The 26,448-nt window shown below is 38.9% G+C and overlaps 1 long non-coding RNA gene across 1 annotated transcript in view; it reads left to right on the top strand.

Moving 5' to 3' along the window:
- The window catches only part of LOC127489389 (uncharacterized), a 35,876-nt gene extending 12,298 nt beyond the window's left edge, over positions 1-23,578 (top strand). Inside the window, exon 2 of the long non-coding RNA XR_007917332.1 lies at positions 23,412-23,578. This is a non-coding gene — a long non-coding RNA (uncharacterized lncRNA). The remainder of the gene's footprint in view (positions 1-23,411) is intronic.
- Positions 23,579-26,448: the final 2,870 nt, after the last annotated feature.

Raw genomic sequence — 26,448 nt, 5'->3', positions numbered from 1 at the left:
TTTTACAGGCAGAGTGGAGAGTGAGAGAGACAGAGAGAGAGAAAGGTCTTCCTTTACCATTGGTTCAACCTCCAATGGCCACTGCGGCCAGCGCACTGCGCTGATCCGAAGCCAGGAGCCAGGTGCTTCTCCTGGTCTCCCATGCGGGTACAGGGCCCAAGTACCTGGGCCATCCTACACTGCACTCCTGGGCCACAGCAGAGAGCTGCACTAGAAGAGGAGCAACTGGGACAAAATCCGGTACCCTGATCGGGACTAGAACCTGGTGTGCCGGTGCCGCAGGCAGAGGATTAGCCTATTGAGCCGCGGCGCCGGCCACTAGAATTTTATTTTAAGCACTACTTAGGCAGCATTGCATAAATATTTATATATTGTATTTTCACTCTTATTTAATTAAAAATATTCCTCAAATTATTTACTGTTTCTTCTTCGACAGAGCATTCACTGAGAAGCGTATTTTAAAATTTCCAAGTGTTTGGGCATTTTTCTGATTATTTTCTATTGAGGGCTACTTTCATTCCATTGTGGACTGATATTTATGCTATGCAGTTTCATTATTCTAAATCTTGAGGCCTTTTGTATCACTGAATGTGGTCTAGCTTGATGACTGGTATATTGCACAAAAAGAGAAAAACATGTATCCGGATGTCACTGGGCCTCTGCCCTTTGTCCTATAAATTTCAAGTAGCTGCAGGTCTTCTGTTCCTTGCTGTGTTCACATTAATCATTCTATCAATAACTGAGACATCTCCAGCTATAATTGTGAACACTAGACACTAGACATTCAAGCACAGTCGGTTTGAATATACCATGTGAAATGGCAATGCTCCTTATAATAAATAAAAATTATTTTATTTGGTTAGTCAAATAATTAGCCACATAATTAGTCATATAATTAGACTGCTGATGCTTAACCATTATTCAGGCCTTAGTAAAATGAGAAGTCTCATAGTTCTCATAGAATAGTTCATAATAACAATTTACATGTTCATACATAATTTAATCAAAAATACATTTTTGGTATTTGGGGAGTTCTCCCTATTTAATATCCTTCCTAAATATCAGTAGTCAAAACACAATTCTTCTGAAATTAAGATCTTGGCTGACAATTTTCTGAAGATTCTCAGGTCTCAATTGTTTCAGCTATGAAAAGGGGAATGTTAGCATAATGAGATTTTTTAAAGTTTTTTGTTTCTGTAACATTATTGTCCTTAGTATAGGACCAAATAAGCATACTTTCTTTACGACTTACATAATTTAATGTTTTTCTGAAAGGTCTCCCACTTTTCTTATGTGGGGAAACTTGCTAAACCAAATCTCATTTTGTCAGTCATAAAATGGCACAGGAACCAAAGCTTTTTGACACACTAAGAAGTTGCAATAAATGGGAAAATGAACAGAAAATATATTTTACATTAGTTATAAAAGCAAAAAAGAACACCACCAAGTTGATGGTGTTAGAATGATCATTATCAAGCTCAAATGCTGACATGCTATTCAAAGTTGCTAGTTTCCTCTGAACCACAAAAAGCACATCTGCCCCCAAAACTTAATTATATCTACTATCACATGGTCTAAGCCTTTGGGTACCTTTGTATCATTTCTAACTCAACATTGCATCTTTCCTTCCTTAGGCAGCTAATTAAATCTGTGACCGAACTCTTCAATTCATACTACAGTAATCAGGAATTTCTATTTCTTGTCAATAGATCCTGCACATAACTGCATATTCTTTTAAAAAATCTTGAAAAAGCAAAATCCAATGGACTTAAATGAGTTACTCTCACAGTCACAAGAAACACTGACTTCCTAAGACTTAGGACAATTGCAATCCTCTTTGATCTAAAGGTGTCTTGTGTGGTCCAGATGACCTGGTCGATGCCCCAATGTGCTTTTTGATGAATCCACTTCAGTGATTCTGAATTTGTGCCATTTACTTTAAATGAAGAAATCTAATTAGTGAAGCATGATTTCTTAGTTTTCATCCGAAGAGGATTAGAGGAGGCAAAATTAAGTTCCCTCATCTAAGTAAGTACCTCAGGGAATTATTCACCTATCAATGTATGGTAGAGTTTCCGCCTATAACTTACACCATTTCATTAGCATTAATGGGAGTTTTGTGTGAAATCCTGTGTGAATCATTAGTTGAGGAGATCTGTAACAGTTTGTTGATTACATTTTTGTAATGGCTTTATCCACCAGCTCAAACTTACCTGCCTTAGGCTTGCAATAGATGCTAAGAGTTGAAAGGAACTTGGATTTTTGAAAGCAATTAAATCAGTGAAGCATCACACACAGGGAAGGTCAGGTGTATGTTCCATGCTAGGTGCTCACATTTTCCACTGGCTCGCTCTCTCGAGTACATGAATACTTCAGTTAGAGATTCAAGCTTTAGTCAATCATATCTTTTATTAATGCATATTCATTTGTAAGTAGTCTTGCTCAAGTACCCCTTTCATCACCCTCATTGCTATGCCACAGATTTTGCACTCATTTGGAAGATCCACAGCAGGGTGAATTTGAAAATGAAATCATTATTAGGGCAGGAGGGCCTGGGGCTCACGGGTGTGCTCCCTTCCCAAAAAATCAACTGAGCCCTGTTTGGTGCCGGTGCCTCCCAGTGTGACTGAAAGGCAGGGGAACAAAAAACAGAGACCAAGTAGAAGCCCTACCCCTCTGTCTGTCTGAGCAATGCTACTTTCACCAATGTAAGCCTTTTCTCTCTGGCACTACTGTGATCAAGCACACCTGTGGCCAGGGCCCTGCACAGAAGGGTCACTTGGGTCTAAGGCTTCTGGTTCCCATGTTGAGTGACAGAAACTGGAGAGGTTCCCAGTTCTTCATTTTATCCTATCAGCAGAAGACCCACACGACACATGTTCCATACCAACATGTCTGTGTCTACTGAAAGTGCTTGTAAAAGGAAACACCTCCAAATTTCAGCAAAGTAACAAGAGACTCTGGTTGGCCCAAAGCTGTTGCTTGTAAAATTGTCTAAGTATATAGGTGCACAAAAGACATTTATGTTATGAAAAAGAACTTTGTGGACATTAATGGACCCCAGATTGAGAATTTCTGTGCTTGGGGCCAGTGCCATGGTGCAATAGGTTGGTCCTCTGCCTGTGGCGCTGGCATCCAATATGGGCACCTGTCGCTCCCCCTCTTCGTGGAGGAACGACACAGGACCCTGCGCTGTTCTTTTGTCTGCTCGGCCCTTCCCGGGTTTGCTGCTGGTTCTTCCCGGGTTGGCTGCCGATCCTTCCACCTCCGTGGAAGGGCGGTTCCCCCTGCCACTTTCCCCACTTCCGCAGGGGAGCGGCACACTGCCGGCCGGCTCTCTCGGGGGCTGCTCAGATGTTATCCGGATGTTCCTGGTGCATGTTGTCTCTCTCCTCCTTTATAGTCCTCTTCCAATCCCAACTCTGCTACCCACACGCTGAGCACGCTGCTCTCCTCCAATCAGGAGCAAGATCAGCTCCTGCAGCTCATCAGTCAAATTGGCGAGAGGCAGCTGTGTAGAAGTTGTTTACTCCTCTCCCAGCGCCATATTGTGGGAGAGCAGATGCATAGAATAAGTCTTAATTCCAGTAACTTAGTCTAGTCCGAGTTGCTCCCCACAGGCACCAATTCTAGTCCTGGCTGTTCCTTTTCCCATCCAGCTCGGTGCTGTGGCCTGGGAAGCTTTAGAAGATGGCCCAAGTCCTTGTGCTCCTGCACCCGCATGGGAAGCCAGGAAGAAGCTCCTGACTCCTGGCTTTGGATCGGCACAGCTCCGGCTGTTGCAGCCATTTGGGGAATGAACCAATGGAAGGAGGAATTTTCTGTCTCTCCCTTACACTGTCTGTGGCTCTACCTCTCAAATAAAGAAATAAAATCTTAAAAAAAAGAATTTCTATGCTCATAATATATGAGTACAGTACCTTGATCTTTCAGAGGCAGAGGTTATATTTTATCTAGACCAGCAGGTACTTTGAAAAGTTCATGGAAATGCCTATTTTGAAAGACTAAATACTATGCATTGATTTCAACTTTTTTGCACCAAAATAAACTTATTTTTACAAATCTTTCTTTTTTTTTTTTTTTTTTTTTTTTTGCCAGGCGGAGTTAGACAGTGTGAGAGAGAGACAGAGAGTTATAGACAGTGAGAGAGAGAGACAGAGAGAAAGGTCTTCCTTCTGTTGGTTCACCCCCCAAATAGCCACTACAGCTGGTGCTGCGCCTATCTGAAGCCAGGAGCCAGGTGCTTCTCCTGGTCTCCCATGTGGGTTCAGGGCCCAAGCACTTGGGCCATCCTCCACTGCCTTCCCGGGCCACAGCAGAGAGCTGGACTGGAAGAGGAGCAACCAGGACAGAATCCAGCACCCCGACCGGGACTAGAACCCGGTGTGCTGGCGCCACAGGCGGAGGATTAGCCTAGTGAGCTGCGGTGCCGGTCTTCTACAAACTTTTCAAGTGCTATCAAGTGTTATAACTAAACTGATATAATATGAGAAAAACAAAAGAGTGTGTGTTGCTCCAATGATTTTGTAGGAGATCTGTTTGGAGTGCCAAGCTTCTCTATGAAAGAATATAGGAAAATATATGAATGAACTACTTAGACTTTGCAGCAGTCAATTGGATGGAGTCATGGGATTCAGTCCCTTCTGTGAATGAAAGCAGATGTCAGCTTGAAAATGAGTCTGCTCAATGGCGACCTGCGCAAGAGCTACAGGAAAAGAAACTTTATCTTCCAATTTGAGGTTTAGATGATCCACCTCATCTAGAAGGAGAGCAATTAGTGAGACAAGGGAAAAAATCATTAATAGCTTAGATTCAAGAATCTATGATCTCGTAGTAGAGCTAAACAAAGAAATACTTACAGGACAGGACCTAAGAACATTTTGCAAATGCAGAGGAAAAAAACGTCTTCTGACTAGAAGAAAATTCTGATGAATTATCAAAGGAGGGACAAAGTACCACCACTCCAAGAGCATTCGCTTTTCCTTTGATAAGAGCCTCGTCTCATGGGTAATAAGGGAAATAAGTTGTGAAACAAACAGCAGCCGTGGATTGACAGAGACTCCATCAAATCTGAAGCTTGATGCTGGTGTAAGTGAACCTTCAGGTGATTGATTGCACCAAGATTCAGTTTCAGCTCATGGTGGAATTTGAATTTGGCCTCAATGACAAAGGACAAGAATACATGGAGATGTTCGTGTGTATCAGGCAGGAGTGAGTGATGCCGACTCATGGATGAAGGTCCTCAAATCCCCTAAACTTACCGTTAGAAATATATTTCATGACATGAGATGGATTATGCCCTTCTACTTCACTGCAAAAAACAGTGGGCCTTTCATAAGAATTGCCTCCTGAAGATAAAGGGAAAATAAAATCAACCCAAATAGAAGGGGCTATGATGTTTCTGATTATTAAAAGCAAACAAAAAATTTACCATGAATCATTCTGAAGAGTCATGTGTTGAGGATAATGATGAGAAAAGTCACATCAGCCGCCTATAAGAAGAAAGTGAGTTCTGGGGCTGGCGCTGTGGAGCAACAGTTTAACGCCCTGGCCTGAAGCACCGGCATCCCATATGGGTGCTGGTTCAAGTCGGGCTACTCCACTTCTGATCCAGCTCTCTACTATGGCCTGGGGAAGCAGTAGAAGATGGCCCAAGTGCTTGAGCCCCTGTACCCACATGGGAGACACGGAAGAAGCTCCTAGCTCCTGGCTTGGGATCGGCACAGCTCTGGCCGTTGCAGCCAATGGGGGAGTGAACCATAGGATGGAAGACCTCTTTCTATCTGCCTCTCCTCTCTCTGTGTAACTTTGACTTTCAAATAAATAAATAAATAAATCTTTAAAAAAAAAAAAGAAAGTGAGTTCTATTCTCAGCCATCAACTTATAATAGCACCATTTAGAGCAGCATAGAAAATATCAAAGACTTGGAGTGGAAGAAAACAAATGACAAAGAAAAAAGTGTGAAATCCAGTTTCCCCTGATATCAATGGATTTTGTGTGTTTTATTAAGGTCTACCACAAATGCTTGCATCACCCATAGCCTTACAGTGCATCATCTGACATGTTTTACATGTGCAAAGAAAACCAGACTAAAGTTAAATAAGCCTCCATATGAGGGCAACCAATTCAACCAACTGAGCTCACTTCACTTGCCCCAGTGACTTTGTTCATAAAAGCAGAATTTTATATTTTACTGTAACACTTAAAATATATACAAACATGAAATACATTTTTACATGTATCAAAATGAGGAAGTATGCCAGTCCACATACATTCTTTCCTCATGTATAATTTATCTATTTTGAAAGGATAGTTAATATTTACTTTATTTCAGAAAAAATATCACCTGTGTTTATACTTTACATTTGGATTTCAGTGTAATTTGAATCAGATATATACTTCCTCCATTAAACAAAAGCCCTTGCATTGTTAACAATTTCCAGTATATCGTACGTGGAAAGTATCCGGTATATTTACCACATATATTCTGCATAGCTGAAGTTTGTATATATATATATATATATATATATATATATATACACATGTAATATGTGTGTAATTCATTTAATACTTTTCATGTAAGAAGGAAAGTTTTCTTTGAAATATTTAATATTTAAAGTTTACATACTTTCAAATCTTCTGATCTTCAGGTTCTTTGCTTTTTCAAAGGCTGTTAAAATACTTTTCCAGATTAAAAGCAAGTCAGTAGTTATGTTTGTACAATGTAACTAAAATGTACTTATTCTCTAGACACTTCAGTATTCTAAGGGATTGATGATAATTGTTTTGTTCACCAGGAGATCTTTGGAATAGACATCATTTACCCCCAGAACAAACATTTTTAGTTTCCCTAAAAGGATACAAGTTATTCTGGGGGTCTAAACTGGTATTCCAGGTCCTTTTTCATGCCAGATTTCTGGATTTAGTGGACTGCACTGTTTAATTGGAGAAACAATTATACATTTGAACACCTTTTGGGAAGATTCCGTGATTCTTGGTAGTTGCCTAGGTTTCACACCTTTGCTTTAATGCAAATTTTAGAAACTAGTAATTAAAAAAAAAAAATTCACAAATCAAATAAACTGAAGATGGTTATTTTAAAACTTGCAAAAATGGTCATAACTTCTCTCTAAATGACTCAGAAATTGTGAATCACTCTCGTTTAAGAATGACACAGTCAAAACACAGCGTTCTAAACTATCTCTGAAACCCTATAAACTCAATTATGTTCTTAAGAAATTGTTATATATTTCTTTTCATTTCATTTTAAAGGCAGAGAGACAGAGACAGACAGACAGATATGAAATCTTCACCCACTGGTTCACTCCACAAATGCCCGCCACAACCAGGGCTGGGTCAGGCTGAAGCCAGTAACACAGAACATCATCTGAGTCTCCTTCATGGACTGAAGGGACCAGAGTACTTACGCCATCACATGCTGCCTTCTGGGATGCACATTAGTAGAAAGCTGGATCAGAAGCAGAGCAGCCACGACCTGAACTCAGGCACTTTGATGGGGGACGTGAGCGTCCAGCAAGGACTTAACTGCACTACATGCCTTCCCACACAGATTAAACTTTTGACATATTTAAATAAAAGCCTTCATCAAAAAAGAGTAAATAACCACTTCACCTAGGAGCCTAGTGTTTTTCCTCTATGTGTGTTGTACATAATGAGGTGTGAGCAAAAATTAAGAGTAAATTTTAAAAAGAACTGAAGGAAAATTTTATACACTAAAATCCTGTGCTAATTACTACCAACACATTATTATTATAAACTTCATGAGAAAAATCATGTGTAGGACTTATTTTTGCATGGACCTAAAAATGGGAGACAAATTAGTATTTTGGCCAAAGAATGGTCCTCAAATACATCAAAGTATTATTAATTTGGAGTCAGTGATAACTCAACTTGAACTTAGTACAATTCATCCTGAGTAGAATTGTAGTATAAATGAAATGATTAACAGTGTACATCAGGCTATATGTAGGCATTGATAGTACTATTTACAAAACATTCAGATCTATGAGCCAATTCAGTCTCACTGTAAATGCCTATGGAGGACTATGAATGTAATCATGTCTTTCTATAATTTTAGCTTTAGTATATACACATATTGATTTACAAATAATTGATTAGGCATTTGATTTAGAAAAATAAAAGGAAAACTACTGATGTATAACAAGTATAAAATGGGTCAACCTGCCTTTAACTCTATCCTGAGATATCCACTCACACTGGTGTAAAGTAGCAAAGTATAAACATGCCAGTGTTAAACTGTGTTTTAACCCTTCTAGCTCATTAGCTTTATCTCAACTCAGCTTTCTTCTGACCAGGATCTTGATAATTCTGTCTGCTGTAAGTTTTCATTATTTACCTATATCATATTCTATTCCTACCCAATTCCTTCTCAATTTTGAATATAATTCAAGTCTCGGTTTCTAATATCCTCCTTTCACATTCATCATTTCACATTTCATCACTCTCTTGCATCCCCTTCACAGAATATTAATTCTGGGCCAAATCCATTGTCATCCTTCCCTCATCAAGTACCAAGTAAGGTACCATTTTCAGAAAGAAAAAAACAGGACCTCAAACTACTGTTTCATCAAATGTATTTCCTCTAGCATCAAATGGAAACTCAAGACTGTCTGACAAGCCTTTTTCTCAGCATGCTTTTTCTCACTTTGACTACACTTGCTGTTTTCAGTCATGGCCATCTTCAAGCCTTCTTCACATCAGTTCTGTAACCTATTGGGGGCTGATTATTAATTAACAGAAAGAAAAAACCATCAAAATCAATAGTCTTCCAGTTCCAAACACATAAAGGTAAATGCCCTTGCTTAGTCTTTTACATTAAGCACAACATCAGTCCTCCTTCCTTTGAAAGATTAATTCATCCATTTACATGAGCTCGAGTCTATACTCTTCTATTTTCCCAGACACTGCTGCACTGTTAGCTTTTTTTCTTTCTGCAATGTTTTCCTAGAAAACCAGCAAACTAATATTAGTCGAGTATAGACAGGTACACATTCACAGATGAAAGAACTGAGATTTTTCTTAGAGCTGTCCCAAACTGAAAACATGTCCCAAATTGAAAAATGTCCAAGGTTTTAGTGCTTGCAAATGTAATAGTAGAAATTGATTCAACTGCATGACCAATAGATAAATTGATTGAATCACACAATCAGGTCTCTTTCATCCCAAAGAAAATTTCATAAAATAATTGTGGAGTAACCCGAGATGGCTGAGTAGGGTGAAGCCACACTAACTTCAGCTGCTCTGGGATATGAAAAGAACAAAGGAAGGACCACGTTTCCAGGGACCTGACTGATGGAAATTTGCAGCCAAGAACTGAAAACACAATGAAGACAAGAGATGGCAGCAGCCATACGGCGCAGCCAGCTGCTGGCTGTGTACCACCATACTACTACAGCAAGACAGGAAGAACTAGCTTTGTGCACCACCGCTGACAGTTTTATCTGAGAGCGAATTCCAGAGTCTCCCACCGACTTTTTCTTCAGCCTGGGGATCTGACTGGCCTATGAACAACTGCCAGGTGTGCAGCAGGGAAGACACCTTCTCCCTCCCTCTCCCCCAGTCCTGCTGAGCACTCTACCCAGCAGTGAACAGTGGGGCAGTGCTCCTGTGCTCCATTCCTACCAGGAACAGAATCAGCATCAGGAGACAGCATCTTCTTAAGAGAAATGAGAGGAAATTGCAGCAGCCTGTGTCACTGGTGATACTGCCTGAGGGCTGTCAGACGACACCGACTGTAAGTCTGTCCTGCAGCATTAAGGGGGCAGGATGCCTACATAAACCTGTGCAATGAGAGTGAAAGCACACTGTCTGCTTCCCATCCCCTGTCCTGCCCCCAACAAGGCTCCTGGCGAATAGCGTGGAGGAATCATCATCTTCTTTTTTTAAGGTTTTACTTATTTATTTGAGAGGTAGAGTTATAGACAGAGAGAGGGAGAGACAGAGAGAAAGGTCTTCCATCCGATGGCTCACTCCCCAAATGCTCACAACAGCCACAGCTGGGCCGATCCAAAGCCAGCAACCAGGAGCACCTTCTGGGTCTCCCATATGGGTGCAAGGGTCCAAGCACTTGGACCAGCTTCCACTGCTTTCCCAGACCATTAACAGAGAACTGAATCAGAAGAGGAGCAGCCAGGACATGACCTGGCCCTCATATGGGATGTTGGCACCTCAGGTGGAGGTTTAGCCTGCTACCAACAGTGCCGGCCCAAAGTGCCACCTTATAGGTGAGTACAGGTTGCTGTGGCTCATACACATGTGACTAGGGAATTTTATCTGAGGGATAAATCCATGGTCACCATTGACTTTGAGTCTGACCTAGAGGGTTGGCAGGGGAAAAGGTGCCCACTTAAACCTTTGAGACACACGCCTTCTGTCTATACCACTGGTGCCTGTACTCAAACTGCCAAGGCAGGACACCCACAGACAGCTGGCACTGTGAACCCCTCAGTTTTCTTCATGGAGTGAGCAGCCTCACAGGATTGAAAGTGGCTCCCCTCATCCCTAGGACTGTGGGAGCCCTGCATGCTGTGACTGGGAATTCTGTAACTGTACAATAGGGCAAGGATGTAGCTGGGTCTCTGGGCCATCACTGTATCTAGCCCCAGAGGCTCAGAGTGCCCTAAGCACCTAACATGGATCATTGCACAGGATTCTGTGCTCATGTTGAGGACGGTACAGATCCTCTGTATGGTTGTTGTGAATGCATGGTGGGGGTGTGTAGCCACGTTGGGCACCCTCTGGGCATTGATTATCTTGGCACAGAAGAGCTGAGGCTGTTACCACACCAGATGTTGTGAAGATGCCCTCTCCACTGCTGACAATAAAGGAGATCTATCATGTCCAATGTGTGTATTATCCTGGACTCTCACCCACCCTTCAGCACTGACATGAGCTCCTTGGCCTCACTCATCACATGCCTCTGGATATCCACTGAATGGTAAGACATTCCACTAAAGCATATTTTAAACATAAAAGACAACAGAGGATAAAATGAACAAATGTCAAAAAATAAATGTAGAAATACTAGAAACATGAACAACAAAGACAATATGACACCTCCAAAGGAACACAACAAAAGTTCAATATAAGAATGTGAACATGAAGAGACTGATGACATGCCTGAAAAGTAAATTAAAGCATGATCATAAGATTATTGAAAAGTAATGAGAAGCAAATTCATGGGTTAAAGAAACCCATACATTACATGGATGAAAAAATTTCCTGTGAGATAGTGACATTGCTGAGAAATCAAATATTAGAAATGAATAATTCAATATGTCAAAGAAAAAGTACAGTGGAAAGCCTTAACAGCTTAGCTTAACAGTGAGAGAAGAAAGAATATCCAAGCTAGAAGAAAATTCTTAAAAAAAAAAGAAAGAAAGAAAAAGAAAAGAAATTAGAAAAACTAAAGACAATGTTTGAGATTTATGGGATACTATCAAACAACCAACCAAACAGGTCTTAGGAATTCTCGAATGTCTGGAAGAGAGAATGGATTAAAAAGCCTACTCAATTAAATGATAACAGAAAAATTCCCTAATTGGAGAAAAAAAAGGGACATCCAAGTACAGGAATCACATAGAAGTCATAATAGATATGTTGAGAAAAGATATTCACAATGACACAATATAGTCAGACTTTGAATTGTAAAACACAATGAAAAGTTTCTAAAATGTGCACAAGAGAAATGCCAGATTATCTTCAGAGGATCTCCAATTAGACTCACAGCTGATTTCTCATCAGAAACCCTATAGGCTAGGAGACAATGGAAAGACAAAGTGCAAGTCTTAAAAGAAAAAAAAAAAGTCAACACAGAATACTATACTCTTCAAAGCTCTCATTCAAAATGAGGATGAAATAAAGACCCTGTATACCAAGCAGAAATTTAAAGAATTTGTCACCACTTGCCCAGCCTTATAAATGATCCTTAAGCATGTGCTATACATAGAAACACAGAAAGAAAGTTATCATTATGAGAGAATGTGAAGGCAGAAAATACCGTAGTAAAAGTACAAAGGAAATCCAAAGTAAACAATAGTAATAACTATGAAAAATGGCAGGATAAATTGTTAGTTACCAATAATAACCTTGAATGTAAATAACCTTGAATGTAAATGGATGCTATTCTCCAATTAAAAGATACACACTAGCTGAATAGATTAAAAAATAAGACCTATCTATTTTCTGCCTGCAAGAAAAATACCTCACCAACAAAAATAAACACAAACTGAAAGTGAAAGGTAATATATAAAAAAACCGACAACTAGCTTCAATTGAATGTAGAAAAGTTGGAAGCATTTCCACTAAGATCCAGTACCAGACACTGATGTCCACTTTCACCATTGCTATTCAATATACTTCTGGAAGTTTTAGTCAGAGCCAGTAGGCAAGAAAAATAAATCAAATTGATAGAAATTAAAAAGGAGGAAGTCCAATTATTCCTGTTTACAGATGACATGAACCTATCCATAGGGAAATCAAGAGACTCCAATAAGAGGCTATTGGAACTCATAAGATAGTCAGGTAAAGTGGCAGGTTATAAAATCAACACACAAAAATCAATAGCCTTTGGATACACAGACAATCCCACGGCTGAAAAAGAAATTGTAAGATCAGTACCATTCACAGTAGCTACAAAAAAATACCTTGGAATAAATTTGACCTAAGTGATAAATGGTCTCTACAATGAAAATTACAGAGCATTAAAGAAAGAAATAAAAGAAGACACAAAAAATTGGAAGAAACTTCCATGTCCATGGATTGGAAGAAACAGTAGCATTAAAATGTCCATAACAGTGAAAGGAATTTACAGATTCAATGTGACCACAATCAAAATACCAATGACATTCTTCTCTGATCTGGAAGAAATGATGCTAAACTCATATGGAGATACAAGAGATATGGACACACACGTCATCTTGACTAGATAAAGGAATCTTATATAACAAAAACAAGCCAGCAGCATCACAATATCAGCTTTCAAGACATACTACAGTGCAGTTATAATCAAAACAGCCTGATACTGCCACAAAAATAAATATGTATACCCATGGAACAGAATAGAAACCCCAGATCAATCCACACATCTACAACCAACTAACCTTTGACAAAGGAGCTACAATCAGTCCCTGGAGAATGGACAATCTCTTGAACAACTGATGCTGGGGAAATTGGATTTCACTGTGCAGAAAAGTGAAACAAGACCCCTATCTCACATCTTATATAAAAATCAATTCAAAATGGATCAAGGATCTAAGTCTATGGCCTGATACCATCAAATTACTAGAGGAAAACTTTGGGGAAACTGTGAGATATTGGCATCAGAAGGACTTCTTGGAAAAGATTCCAGAATCACAGGCAATAAAAACAAAACAAAACAAAAAAAATACAGATGGGATTAAACCAAGCTAAGAAGCTTCTGTACTACAAAGAAAGTACTCAACAAAGTTAAGAGACAACAAAGAGAAAGGAAGAAAATACTTGCAAGCTATGCAACTGATAAAGGACAAATATCTGTACTCTATAAAAAGCTCGAGAAATTCACCAACAACCAATCCAGTTAAAAAATAGGCAAAGGTTGGCCAGCGCCACGGCTCACTAGGCTAATCCTCCACGTGCAGCACCAGTACTTCGGGTTCTAGTCCTGGTTAGGGCGCCAGTTCTGTCCCAGTTGCTCCTCTTCCAGTCCAGCTCTCTGCTGTGGCCTGGGAAGGCAGTGGAGGATGGCCCAAGTGCTTGGGCCCTGCACCCACATGGGAGACCAGAAAGAAGCACCTGACTCCTGGCTTTGGATTGGTGCAGTGTGCCGGCTGTAGCAGCCATTTTGGAGGTGATCAATGGAAGGAAGACCTTTCTCTCTCTCTCTTTCTCACTGTCTAACTCTGTCTGTCAAAAAAAAAAAAAATAGGCAAAGCACATGAACAGGCATTTTTCAAAGGATGAAATTCATATGTATAACAGACACATGAAAGAAATGCTCAGAATCACTAGCCATCAAGGAAATGCAAATCAAAACCACAATGAGGTTTCTCCTCACCCCAGTTAAATGGGTATCATGCATAAATAGAAAAAAGAAAAAATGCTGGTAAGGATGTGGGAGAAAAAGTTACCCTAATCCACTGTTGGTGGGAATGTAAACTGATATAGCCATTTTGGTAGACAGTATGGAAATTCCTCAGAGATCTTCCATATGGCCCAGCCATCCCACTCCTGGGAATTTACTCAAATGAAATGAAATCAACATATGAAATATTTATCTGCACCTCTATGTTTATTGCAGCTGAATTCACAATTCAGATAAACTAATATATGGAATAATAAGCTAGGATATGGAATCAACCCAGATGTCTATCAACCAATGACTGGATAAAGAGAGTGTGGTATATATACACTATGGAGTATTATACAATGGTAAAAAAGAATGGAATGCTGCCTTTTATTGACAAATAGATGCAACTGGAAATCATTATGCATACTGAAATAAGCCAGGCCCCCAAAGATAAGTGTCATATATTTCCCTGATCTAATGCAGCCCAAATATATAATGTATATGAGCAAAATTGACATTTTCAGATTTGATTATTGTTTATAGCCATTGTCCCTATTGTTGAGGAACAAATCTATTTGTTGAATCCTTTAGGGTAGGATTATGTTTATGATTATAAAATAACCTGAAAGCATGTCATTGTCAAAATTAGAAGAAAATAAAGGTAGGAGGATGGAGGGTGTGAGCATGGCAGGAGGGAGGCTATGGGGAAAGTATCACTATGCTCCTAAAGCTGTATAGAGGAAATACCTGATATTTGTTTGCCTTATATAAATAAAAAAGCAAAACAATGAATTATCGAGTGATTTTCTACTAGTACTCTCAACTTCTCACTACTGTCTAACATGAATCGGCTCTCCCCTTTTCCCTGACACCCTGTTGCTGCCTGTCAACTCCTGGTGAGTAGCACTTCTCTTTTCTGAATCAGTGATTGCTAACAACTGGCGTTTCTTTTTTCTTTTTTTAAACTTTTATTTAGTAAACATAAATTTCCAAAGTACAGTTTATGGATTACAATGGCTCCCCCCCCATAACTTCCCTCCCACCCTAGAGCCTAATTTCCCTAGAGCCTAGGGAGATTACTGATGCCATAAACAAGAGTGTCAAATTGTTAAGTCAACAACAGGAGTCACTGTGTACTTACTCCTCATGTAGGATCTCTGTCCTTAATGTGTTGTTCAATGTGAATTAATGCTATAACTAGCACTGAAAAAGTATTTTACACTTTATGATCTGTGTGGGTGCAAACTGATGAAATCTTTACTTAATATATACTAAATTGATCTTCTGTATATAAAGATAACAACTGGTGTTTTTAATCACTCACCTTTAAAATTTTACTTTTGAGGCAGGTAGCGTCCTCATCTACTAGTCATATCTTAAATGCTACCATAACTGACCCTGGACCCAGTCAAAGCCAGGATCTGGGAATCAATTCAAAACTTTCACTTCAGTGGCAGAGACTCAAACACTTTAGCCATCACCTATTTTCTCCTATGCTGCACATTCGTAGGAAGGTGGGATTCATAGAGGAATCAAACTCTAGGATTGAATTCAGACAACCCAACCACTGGCTTAACCTCTAGGCCAAATGTCCAGACCACTGCCCCTCCAACCCCCACTTTTCTAAAATCATTCTTTCTCTAGTTCTGTGGCACCAAATATTTTAACTTTCCTTCTCCCTCTTTGTTTGTTCTGGTTCCCTTCTCACACTGCACTTCTGTGTCCTGAAGTGTTCTCAGTTACTGGTTGTCAAGTAGATTTGATCCTTGGACCCTTACTTATCATGACCTTGATGAGGGCCTGTTTGCTGACACTCCCAAGCAGTGCTGAGGAGGCTTGGTTTGAACTTTCTCCATTACTACCACCCTCTCCTCTGCACTAATAATTCTTTCCTCTGAGTATCATCCATAGGTGCTATGCACTGTCAACCTTTGCTAAATGACCCTGTATCTGAGAAAGCACTTTCTTTTCTACAGCACAAATGCAGGATATCTTGATAGTTTGGTTCCTTAGCAATTCACTGGACTTTCTCATATATCCTAATAAGCAAATTCTCATTCCAGTCCATTCTATCTACTGTTGTTATCTGCCTCCTTTCTTTCTGCATGAAGATACTGCAGATGTCCAGATACTATCTGGAGTTCTCTGGAAATATCTGACAATTTTTGTGTCACACAGAAGGATTTCTGTTCCAGCTTGATAGACAACTGTGAAGAGGACCTGCCGAATAACTACTTTCTCCAAAATAACTAATTTTCTGACTGAATACTGAGGTCTGTGCATCTCCAAATGGCAGAGCTGGATACTCTGATCTCCTCTTTTTATCCTTGGTACTTCTCCAGTTGGGATTTTCAAGTAACACTGGCTGTGCTACAAAGGCACTCTGACTGGTAAACCTGCAATGAGTGGTGTTAGCTCAGAGTTGCACTGGCTTCATAAAGATCAACCCTGGCCCAGCATACATTAGAGTAAGCAAGACCTGGGATGTAACATTAAAAAAAAAAAAAAATTGGCTGCCAAGTTATTGTATTAGTTTGACTACATACATACTCTAAGCTAGACAGTACGTCTGCTTCACCAGATTTCCTTCTCTACATTCTGCTCTCACTTTATCTATTCATTTCCCCATTGTGCGCTTCTAGTCACACTTGAATGGAGGCAGGAGAATAAGGAAGATAAGGAATGCTAGTTAAAGAAGGAGATAAGGCCAAAAGCTTTAGCACTAGAGGATTCTCAGACTTTCATGTGATATCTCTGTAACTACACACCACTACCTACTTTTCAGTAAGGACATTCCTTTATTTGTTTACATAAACTATGGTCTGGAGCACTATGCCGAGTCCAGAAAAGTCATTGAATGCTTGTAGATCTCACGAAATAAAATTTTGTACTAGCAAGAAAACCTCAGTGGGATATTTGTTTTCTGAGCTATATCATTGTCATTATATCTCACTACAGTTTCATTGTTACCTCTGGATGAATATTATGCATGAAATTTTATAGGTACTGGCAATATATCCCTACAATTGATTATTGTTTTGAGGATTTCTTTATTTGAAAAGCAGAGTTAGAGAGTGAAGGAGAGAAAGAGTGATCTTCCATCTACTGGTTCAATCCCCAAGTGGTTATAACAGCCACATTGTGCCAGGCCAAAGCCTGGAGTCAAGAATTATATTCATTCCTCTCACACAAGTGGAGGGGTCCCAAGAACGCAGGCCATCATCTGATGCCTTCCCAGTTGCATGAGCATGGTGCTGAACTGGAAACAGAGCAGCTAGGACTCAACCAGTCACTCCAATATGGGCTGCCAGAATCAGAATTGCAGCTTAACTTGCCATACCAGAGCTCCCACTTCTGTAATAAATTTAGACTTTCATTAATCCAAAAATGATTGTGAAAGAAAAGGAAATACTAGATGCACAGCTATCATATAAGCATTTTCCAGAAACGCAAGGTATAAATGTCTGAACTGCTCTGATACTGTTATCTACCCCTACCCTTACATACCAGTTTTAACCACACAGCTAAGTGTCAGATACAAGATAGGTTATGACAATATATAGCATAATATACCCAGGTTATCTCCTGCTTCCTACTCTTCAAGATCTGTCATGAATGTATATGTATGAACATATATTAAAGAACAGTTCTGAGAGATATAAGCAGCATCCTTGGAAGCGAATTTCCATAGGGCATTTTTAAACAAGGTTCCCACAAATGTTCTTACACTTTTTCCAAGATTTCTAAGTCTGCTCATTTATCTTAGTTATTGAAAAATGCATCAGAAATGTATGTGCAAAGATGTTTTTATATTGTGTTGTTTGCAGTAGAAAAAAAATAGATGAATGCAATCCAAATAACCATCTACTGTTTACATAATAATAATATACTTACATCGTCAAATATGCTTCCTTCCTAGAAATCAGGTTACAAAAGAATACAGAATAATTTAAAAATAGCCATAAAATATTTTTAAGTGCCAAAGCATATAAATCCGTTACACATTCACTTACGATGTTGATAGCCTAGGCATTACTTTTAATTTTAAAAAAGTATTTATTTATTTAAAAGGCAGAGGGGGGAAGGAGAGTAGAAGGGAGGGAGGAACAGAAAGGAGAGAGAGAGAAAGGGAAAGAGAGAAAGAGTGACAGAAAGTGGGGGGAGCGGATCTTCTATCTGCTGATACATTCCCCCATTTGTTACAACCAGGATTAGGCAGGGTCAAAGCTAGCAATTAGGAACTCGATCTGCATCTTCCATATGGGTTATAGGAAGCTAAATGCTTGAGAATCCATCTACTGCTTCACAGGCACATTAGCACAAACCTGGGCATTTTGATATGGAATAAACACACCCCAAGCAGCAGCTTAACCTGCTGTTCTACAATTGCTGCCTTATTTTTAACTTTATCCTTTTTTAAATTTTTTTTGTTAGTAAAATTGTTGTATTTTTGTAGTCAGTAACATTTTATTAAAGGAAGACTAACAGTTAAAATCAGAGACAGCTAATAGAATGGAACGTAATAGGGTAAAATATAAATGTCCATGTTTAAGTATAAATATTTGAGAAGACAAAAAGGATTTAATTAGTGTTCATGATCTTGATAAGTCAAGATCACGTTTGACTTAAGATCAACTTGATCTTACTAAATAAAGTTTTGGGCAACAATAGACCATGTCCCGGAACAAAATGAATGCAGTCTGAATTATTATCACGTTTGAATTAGGAGAATAGGAGATGATACGCCCACAGTTTTTGCACTGGTTTGCCCATGTTTGGAGTATTTAGTTTCGAGCACAACACTGAAAGAGGATGAATGGTTTGTGAGTGGCTAGAAGTGCAAATGCCTTTGATGTGGAAAGCGGTCAGAATTGTAAGCCTTTCCAGTGTAGTAGCACACCCAGGGGTATGTGTTTTAGTTGAATATGAGTACTTATTTCCTGAGATTGAACAAAGGAACTGTTTTTGTGTGACATAATTGTCTTCCTTGAATAAAGCTAAGGGAACAACATCTGAGTGGTCCCTTCAACATGAGCCCTGTTCTCCAAGTAATACGAACTAACTCCATCCACCATCCTTGTAAATTTGGAAAATCTTAGATCTGCAAGGCAAAACAGTCTGGGTGTTTTCAGGATTCAGACACTTTTTTTTTCATCATGAGGATTCCTTCCCCATTAATAAAACATGGAAAAATACCAAAGAAAAGGGAGTAAGGATGAGTCACAGAGCTACTTTCATAATGTGGCATATTATAAGACTATTGAAGCAGATGTATACAGAAACAGTTTGCCAAATTATTATGCAAGAATATTATAAAATATTTTCTCAATGAAAATGACTTATGATTACCAACCTATGAAAATCTTAGGGAAATGTATATGTTCAAACCTACCTTCAGAAGCTAATTAATACATCAATAATTACTTATAGGTCTTTTTAATGTTTGATTTTTTTGCAATTCACAAAAAAAGTACAAGTTTGTCAGATGGCAATGCATAAGATGAGAATAATTTAATCTTTTTACTTAACAAAGTACTGATTTAACTTACTCTGAGGCAGAAAATTTCATTTTTAAGATAAGTCAATCTTCACATCTAAAAATATCTATATTACAGGGCTTCAAAATGTTCATGGAAAATTTGCATTTTTTTCAAGAGGCAGACTCAGAGAGGGAGAGATAATAGAAAAACAGACATAGAGTCAAAGTTCCTATCCACAGATTCACTTCCCAACTCCCTGTAATAGTTGGTAGACTAAAACCAGGAGTCAGGAATTCAATACAGGACTGCAACATGGTGACAAAGACAGAACATCACTGCCTCTTTCTACATTGGTCGGAAGCTGTAATCAGAGACAGAGCTGGGGAATGAACCCAAGTACTCCAATGGGATGAGGGTATCATAACCAGCCTCTTAACTGCAAGGCCAAAGGACCACTTCTGCTTGATTATTTATCTATATATTTTATTTGAGAGGCAGAGAGAGAGAGAAAGTCAGACTGAGACAGGTAAAAATACATTTTACCTGCTGGTTCACTCTGTACATGCCTGGAGACAGAGAACAAAGAATTTAGCTTAGATTTCCCATGTGGGAGGCAGAGAACCACTGAATGGAGCAAGCACCCACCACCTTCCAAGTGCATACTAGCAGGAAGCTGGTATTGAAAGCAGGGCTGGGACTTAGCCCCCACCACTGTGATATAGCATGTGAAAGTCCCAACTCATTTGTTAACTGCTGTGCCAAACACCTGCATCTCACATCATCTTTTGATTATATTTGCCATGAACATGTTGAAGTCCCTTTGTATGTGTGTGTATGTGTTTGCGCACATACATACATGCATACTTACACATGTGTTTGTATCTATACCGATGCATAGCTTCCATTTTGAATATATTAAATCATTTTTGTTTTCTTCTGGATCTCATTTCTGTTCAGATTCAAATATTTATCTTTTCTACAGTGGGTAAATCTAGCAAGGCATTGTCAGGGTCCCCTCTCTGAATATGAATATATTTGTGAATTTATAAATAAATTCATCTGTATATTATTTAGTTGCTCTGTATTTTGTGGATTCGTCATTGCAATTTAAAGGGCACATCCTTTGTAGTATATTTTGTGATATGCTTATTTGTTTTCTACGCATGCATTACAGAACAGAGTGAGATCATTGATCCAGTTTTTCAAAATAAAAAGAACCTTAAGACTATTGTTCTGGGGCCTGCACTGTGGCACAGTGGGTTAAAGCTCTGGCCTGAAGCACCGGCTGCTCCACTTCCCATCAAGCTCTCTGCTATGGCCTGGGAAAGCAGTAGAGGATGGCCCAAGTCCTTGGGCCTCTGCACCTGAGTGGGAGACTAGGAAGAAGCTTCTGGCTCCTGGCTTCGGATCGGTGCAGCTCTGGCCATTGCAACCAATTGGGGAGTGAACCAGCAGATAGAAGACCTCTCTCTGTCTCTAACTCTCTCTGTAACTCTGTCTTTCAAATAAAAAAAAAATATTAAAAAAAAGACTTGTTCAACAAATGTAATTGTAACTATGGCTATTAACCAATGCCAAGGCATAACATACATGAGGCAAACATTCAAACCACTTAAACTGAAACTCAGTGGACTACACAGGTATAAAGCATTTACTAAAAGTGCAACCTGAGATCACACAACACAGCCATGCTAAGTAATTACGAATTTGTGCCTCAAAGCTTGCGATTTTGATTATTCTGATAACTAATGAATTTAATATCTACATCTTAGTAAAATAAACTGAAAACTATTTAAAAACATGGGGCAACAACAGGAGCCCAATTAACAACTTTTTGCTGCTTTCTGCTGCATATTTTTCCAAATATTTCATATTCACCTGTAGTATCACCATAAATGATTTCCAATGCATTGCCAAAGCCTAATTTCTGATTTTACAAAATATAATTAATCTCAGGAAGTTATCTACTCTTCAGTACTTCTCTACAAAACTCACATCTTCTCTGCAAAATCACTGATGGCATGTGCAATTGTGAAAACTGCATTTATCTTCCTTACAGTACATGTCGGGCAAGTTAACCTATCCTCCTCTATCCTCAGCTTCCTTCACTCATTTAACTGCCAAATAGTGAACATCTTCACTGCAAATCAAACCAAATCAATTTGTTCTTTCCTTTGGAACTTGCATCTGTACAAATTCAAGTATGTGTGTGTGTGTACGTGTGCATGTGTGTGTATACACACACATACAGTGCTATAGATAACCCTCCAAGTGATCAATTATTTTCACAGCATCTCTGTCTTCCAAAGGGGAGCCTGGGCTATTTTGCATAAATTGGTCTGCTCTTCCAAAGGGATCACATAAACAAGACTAGTGTCTGCTATTACTAACTGATAGAATAAAAAAGGGAGAGAACGATCCAACATGGGAAGCGGGATACACAGCAGACTCATAGAATGGCGTATGTCCTAAACAGCACTCTGGCCTTAGAATCAACCCTCCTTAAGGCATTCGGATCCGGCTGAAAAGCCCATGAGAGTATTTCAGGCATGGAAAGCCAAGACACTCTGGCAAAAAAAAAAAAAAAAAACAAAAAAAAAAAAACAAACAAACAAAAAAAAAACACCTAAATGACAGATCTCCGCGAGTGAGATCCCAGTGGAAAGAACAGGTCATCAAAGAAGGAGGTACCTTTCTCTGAAGGGAGGAGAGAACCTCCACTCTGACTATGACCTTGTCTAAATATGATCAGAGTTGGTGAACTCAGGGGGCTTCCATAGCCTTGGCAGCTCATGACAAGAGCCTAGGGTGATTACTGATGCCATAAACAAGAGTGTCAATTTGTTAAGTCAACAACTGGAGTCACTGTGCACTTACTCCTCATGTAGGATCTCTGTCCTTAATGTGCTGTACATTGAGATTTCATGCTATAACTAGTACTCAAACAGTATTTTTCACTTTGTGTTTCTATGTGGGTGCAAACTGTTGAAATCTTTACTTAATATATGCTAAACTGATCTTCTGTATATAAAGAGAATTGAAAATGAAAAAAAATGGTCTGCTCTTGCCTGAGTGCCCATAAAATTGGTCACCTCCACTGGACTTTACATAACCCAAAACTTCCTTCTTTTTTAACCCTAGCATGCAGAGCTAACTAACCATCTTTGGATCCTCAATCAATATCCAGTGGTTAATAAACAAGTAAATCACTCAGTATTTAAATGAAGCTTGAGTCAAGAGTCAACATAATGTATGTAAATGTCCTCAATTTACTGAATTAAAGAATATATAACAGTTGGGCACTAACTGGGCATAATCTATCAAGTGAGGCACAAACAATGAGGAGGACATGCTATAAACATGGAAGCATCAGTTCTTGTCTCTGTTACAAAATGTAAATACAGAATAGGATACAACCTGCCTACTTAGTCGCCCTTGCATTGCTAGATTCCCAAGTCACAATACAAATAGGTTCTACACATGGCTACTTGATACTTCAAGGCACAATACCCATCTGTCTCCACCATATGAACAACATACAGATCCAGCTTGCAGCTGCAAAAGGGCTCCTGTCTTCTTTAGCCTGTTCATTTATTAGGAATGAAATCAAGAATCCTTCCTAGATACCCTTTATAGCTGTGGTGACTGCCATCTCTGGGATTGATTAGGCTCCATTTGTTTACATACTATAAAGGAGTATTTCAGGCACCAATCTTTCAAGTTGCCAACACAAAAACACATTGTTTTCAGTTTCTTTAAACATAATTAATCTGTAGACTTCTGTGCTAGGTTAACTCCATTGATTTTTTTCCTGCCCCCTCCCCCCTTTGTCACTTGACAGTTTGAAACCCTGCCTGGAAAAGCTCATTTGCATTCCTGCAGCAAGGCTACAGAATAAACCCGGCAAACGTGTCTATTTGTGTACTTCAATATACGACTGTGCTTGCTTCAATCAAGACTTATTTTCAGTATCATGGCCAACAAAAGCATTAAATGAGTTTTCTCCAACATGAGTGATAAGCTGTAGAATGTATTTCTTTAAAGGATTTTTTTTCTGGTGCTGCTTTTGGCATGCAATAAAAAAAAATAGAAGCAAGAGTGCAAAGCTCACTAGAAATTCACAATGTTACCTTACCATTTGAACTCTTTCTTCTCCTTTCCTGACATGTTAAGTACCTTCATTATAGTTTGGGTTGTACATGATTATAAGTTTAAAAGGTTACAGTTATATTTCAAAAGGAATTATTTTGAAAATCAGTATTTCACATTGAACTTCAAAGATTGCATTTTCAATTCAAAACTGTCATTTACTATACCAATATAATTTGGGAGTCAATGCTGGAATTGACTCTTTAAGGGAAAAAAAAAAAGCAAACATCTATTTTGTCATTGTTGTTCCGCCATTAGTATTGTCTCAATGTGAACACTTCTGAAGATTATATACATATAGATACACAGATATATATATATATATATATATATATATATATAAGAGGTGTATATATATAATATATATTTTGATCCTTGTGTCATGAAATATTTGCTACATTTCATTTACATCATTTCTTCCTTAACTATATCGCCTCCTAGGGGCCAGTCAGCTGAACCCAATTATTTTTGTGACTATAAACTCACAGTCTTAACTATTCAATCAAACCTATACATTTGTGAGTGGTTGGGGGTTGGGGAGAGAGGGCAGGGAGGGAGGGGTTTTATGTTACTGGAAAAATGCAAGTGAAAGATAAATACTCCCTCTCCCTGGGTTACACGTTGTTCTCTAGTGTGGTGTTAATGACAGAGATGATGTTCTCAGTTATTCCAGTCAACACATTCTTCTTTTCACAACCTAATCTCCTTCATCTGAAAGAGAAATATATTTTTAGCCAACTCTCTGGGACCAAGTCATTGATTTATGAATATAAGGTGAAGGACTCCATGAATTTTTTCCTGACCTCCATCTGTCATTTCCTCAGTCATATCTATTTTAAGAAATATAAAACAAATTGTCCTAATGGGCCTGTTATCACCTTGATATATCACACAGGAAGGACTCCCTCTGCTTCTTATCAAACCTGTACAGAAAATTAGCTTTACACTGTCCTAAGCTGATAGTCTCTCTATGCTTTATTATTTTATACTGATGATAATATACATTACTCAAAGCTGATTCTCACTGAATATTCTCACAACAGATTGGAGTGAGTCTCTCCAAGTGTTCTGTAGATAAGGATAGACAACCTAGAATCAATTGTCCAGGTATCTGTAAATTTCTAGGGAATTAATCTACCACCACTGCCCAACACCTCACTACACTGACTACTCACTTCTCCTTTGGCTTCACATTCTCCTAATAGTCCCAGTTTTGTCTACAGTACACACCATGATTGTCAGATTTGGAGCCTCATTCAAAATAAGCAGAAAATAGGTTTTCTAAGGAAACACAAAGAGATGGGAACAAAAATCCTGAACTGTTGATACATATTTGTACAGAACTTCAGGTAGTCTCATTTATAACATACATAACATATAGAAACATATAACAACATATAGAAAACATACACTTTTACACATACCAATAATCCTCCTCCCTCTTACTTCCCTCCTTCCCTCTCCATTTCCTCCTTCCCTCTCTGGCATATACACATACACCATAAACTGGATTACACAAGTCTGGATTTAAAAAAAAAAAATGTAAGGACATGAGCAGTGGTAAATTATCCTCTTGATTAGATGCATATTGGGCATGGGGGAATATGAAATTTTAGAAGAAAACTCGAAGTAAACAGAGTACTATGGCCCATTTTATACATGGTACAATATGTGGGGCTGGTGCTGTGGCATAACGGATCAGGCCGTTCCCTGCAGTGCTGGCATCCCAAATGGGTGCTGGTTGAAGACCTGGATGCTCCATTTCCGACCCAGCTCTCTGCTATGGCGTAGAAAAGCAGTGCAGAATGGCCCAAGTCCTTGAGCCCCTGCACCTGCCTGGGAGACCTGGAAGAAGCTCCTGGATGCTGGCTTCAGATTGGTGCAACTCCAGCCATTGCGGCCAATTGGGGACTGAACCAACGGATGGAAGACCTCTTTCTCTCTGCCTCTGCCTCTCCTTCTCTCTCTGTGTAACTCTGACTTTCAAATAAATAAATAATTCTTTTTTTAAAAAAAGATACAATGTTTCATGCCGACAGAGGTAAAGACAAAAGATTTTCCTTGGACAATCTGGTCAGCTGTCCTGCACGGACCTGGAAGCTCTGATAGCACACTTTTGAACAGGAGAACACTACACTGATTCACCTGCAGGGGCTTGGGGCTCTCCCTAGGGCTTTCAAATGTCACTTCCAAATAAATAAATAAATAATGAGAACTTATTGAAGGGGCCTTACTTAAAGAAAGCTTGCTGATAAAGAACTTGACAACTATGGCTTTGTTAATAAAGTTAAAATGTGCAAATATAAATAATTATTTCTCTTTGCCCTGCTCTAAGTGGAGATTTTTATCTAACTCTTACTCATACATTCTACAAATACTGACAAACCAAAGCTTTGATAGAGGAAGGTGATCTAGGTAACGTATTGTGTAAAATAGAAACTAGAAATGAGGAGATAAAACTCAAGTAACTACTTTGCTAGGATATGCAGAAAAGTCATTGTGACAGGTTTTTTTTTTTTTTCACCTCTGCGTCACTACCATAAAGAAAAAAAAGGAATATCTTCATACTGTGTACCTTTAAAGAATAACACTAAGTTGAATGGGGTAACATTGTAATGTGTAAGAACATTGTTGATTTTAAAGAAAAGACTGTTTTTTCTTGTTACTAGGAAAATTTTAGCAGAGTGGTCATTCAAGAGGAACAGAGTCAAAGGAAGCCTCTACTGGTA

The sequence above is a fragment of the Oryctolagus cuniculus genome, chromosome 2 (genome assembly GCF_964237555.1).
Source record: "Oryctolagus cuniculus chromosome 2, mOryCun1.1, whole genome shotgun sequence".
NCBI lineage: Eukaryota > Metazoa > Chordata > Mammalia > Lagomorpha > Leporidae > Oryctolagus > Oryctolagus cuniculus.
Note: the sequence above shows the minus strand (reverse complement) of the source record. Positions and strands in the feature narration are given on the sequence as shown.